We start from the raw sequence: 2,889 nt of genomic DNA on the forward strand, positions 1-2,889 counted from the left end.
GGAAAAAAGCCCGCTATCCACTCAAATGGCAGATTTAAGAGAGAGTCTGTTTGATGGATTCTGTCCTAGATTTTGAGGTTATGCTTTGTCAGATATGTTGCTGGCACCCATAAGCTTCGTAGTATTCAGCTATGGCAATCCTGATGAGCAAAGCCATCAGCAGACATTCACTCCAATATTCTGTAATAGAATTTTGGGCTAGTTTGGAAATTATTATTTTTTAAAAGTTTTTTATTAGTTTTTACAATTCAATATTCAACACATTCATCATATAAAATAAAAAAAAAACCCAAATCCCCACCCCCACCCCCACCCCCACCCCGTGACTTCCCTCAACTTCCCCTTCTGGTTCTTTAAATATTTGCTACTTCTGCTTAAATTGTTTTTCCTTAATTTTGTAATCTTTTAACTAAATGCTCTTATATTCTTATCATTTTATATCATGTTTTCTTTCAAATTACATCTTACACTTGATTAATTTCCAAATTATTATTTCTTAACCTTTACATTTGTTTTCTTAGTTGTATGTGTTTACTCAAACCCTGCTAGTGAGTCCATTTCTTTTACAATGTTTCTGTAAATAAAGCATGAACAGTTCCCAATCTTTTAAAAAGTCTCTATTGTCATTGTCTTTGAGTCATCCCGTAAGTTTCGCCATTTCTGCGTATTCCATAAGTTTAACTTGCCATTCTTCTTTCATTGGCATCTTGGCATCTTTCCATTTTTGGGCTAGTAGAATCCTAGCTGGGCTATTCTGAAATTATAATGTTAGCTGATGACCAGTCTCATCATCTGCATCATTAAAGGAGCATAATTTTTAATGGGAGTTGAATTGAGCCAGGAAATATAATCAGGAAGAAATAATGATGCCTTGGAGGTTGAAGAAGAATTTTCAACTTTTCGATGATGTGTCACTTCCTAGAGGAAGGGCGACTTGAGATGTATAAATAAGGTCCGCCATCCCGCAGAACTTCATCCAATCCACTTGGGTTCATCGTTACCGGCTGCTTCTGCTAACTAAGGTAGGAATTATTCCATTGATGTTCAACTTTGGGTGGACTTCTCATTGGTTATTTACTGATTGCATGGAAGGCTATTACCCTCGTGCCCTCCTTGCAGGCTCTGACTGCCATGGGAAACCTTTATGATAAGTCTAGATGGACTTCTCCAGCAAGACTCTTCCTGTGTTCTAATGAAGGAGGGTGAGGTTAGGGAGGTGAGAGATTAATCCTTGCAAACCTCCCTCTCTCTGGTTGAAGAGCCATAGCTCACTGGAAAAGCACCAGCTTTGCATGCAGAAGGATCCAGGTTCAATTCACAACATCTCCAGAAAGTATTGGGGATTCCCTTCTGCCAGAAACCCTAGAGAGACACTACCAGCCAGTATCGTAGACAGTATTGAGCTAGATGGATCACTGGTCTGACTCAAAATGAGGTAACTTCATATGTTCCTAGGAGACCAAAGTGTGTATGTGTTGGGGGGAGAGGGGTGTGTGGATTCCACCCTCTTCCTTCTCCTCCAGACCCACTTGATCCCAATCTCCCCATTTGGTCCCAGAGACTTTTCCCAGCCACACCCCATCTTCCCAGCACACTCCTCACCAGTCCTATTTTGAATCCTTCTTGAGTGTTTTTGCCTGGCTGGAATGTGTCCTTAAACTCTGATCATGCCCCTTGTTTGCTTGGATGGAGGACAAAGTTGGAGTGCGCGAGTAGAAATTAACCTGCTGTACAAAGCTAAAATTCACATGTGTTGCTCCATCCACTTTTCCCTTTCGCCTACTGCCATGTGGCCCCCATAAGGTTTCTCAGAAGGGAATGTGGCCCTTGAAATGAAAAAAAAAATAGTTCACCCTCCCTGGACCAGAAGGATACCCATTTTCAACCAGCAAGTGTCTCTTTTTTGTTTCTTATAGTAACCATACCTAACTGAGGTGTTTTATCTTCCAGCTTTTCATTCGCTCAACAAAGATGAGCTGTTGTGGCTGTTGTGGTGGCTCCTGCGGTGGCAGCGGAAGTGGGGCAACCATCATTTATTGCCCAATGCCCATGGCACCCCAGCCATGCTATGCGCCCCAGTGTATCCCTGTCCAAAGCTACTATCCTCCCATGCAATCTTGTTGCCAGTCTCTGCAATCCGCCTGTGCCCCTGCGAAGGCCTGCTACCAGTCTCTGCAATCCGCCTGTGCACCCGTGAAATACAAGGGTGGCGCCATTCCCCTTCAGCAGAGCTCGGGTTCGGCCAAGATTTGTTAATGGAACATCTGTGGATATAAAACCCGGCCTCCAAGTTGCTCGATCATCAGATGGATTTGGAGTATCATCAGCTGAAGACTGCCTGGTGTATCTTCTGCCTGCAACTGGCAAAGGCTATCCGCTCTCTCACCCTCCTTTGCTAAGCATCTCTTCTTTTCTTTGCTGGAATTAGTACAATATTTATCACAGCTGTTATTAAGAAACAGAAGCTTCGCTGCTGAATAGTCTTCTTGATATTTTCCCTTGATGGGTGAGCTAAATTGCTTTCAAATTCTTCTCCTCTATAGCTTCCTTCTTGGTTGAGGTACCTAGAGTACAATAAAGCTTACATGCAATTTGCACAAGTTCCTGTTTGTTTTGGTTTTTTGTTGCAAATCACTTTGCTTGAAATGCTCTCACTTCCCTTCCAGATGAATTTCTGCTACTTGGGGGATATGGGTCAGGGTGGAGATAATTCTGGAGATAAAAGGTCCCTACAAACTAGTGTTTTATTACAGTGTATTCTACAACATGCTCTTGACTTAGCAGCATGCACACAGTCTCTAATCTTGTGGATACAGTGGTACCTCAGGTTAAGTACTTAATTCGTTTCAGAGCTCCGTATTTAACCTGAAACTGTTCTTAACCTGAACC

General features: G+C 42.4%; 1 long non-coding RNA gene across 1 annotated transcript; it reads left to right on the top strand.

The window, feature by feature from the left end:
• Nucleotides 1-344: 344 nt before the first annotated feature.
• Nucleotides 345-2,600, top strand: LOC310666000. Its single transcript, XR_014505748.1, has 2 exons — nucleotides 345-1,022; nucleotides 1,951-2,600. It is a non-coding gene; the product is annotated as an uncharacterized lncRNA (long non-coding RNA).
• Nucleotides 2,601-2,889: the final 289 nt, after the last annotated feature.

The sequence above is a fragment of the Podarcis tiliguerta genome (genome assembly GCF_965153285.1).
Source record: "Podarcis tiliguerta genome assembly, chromosome: 16".
NCBI lineage: Eukaryota > Metazoa > Chordata > Lepidosauria > Squamata > Lacertidae > Podarcis > Podarcis tiliguerta.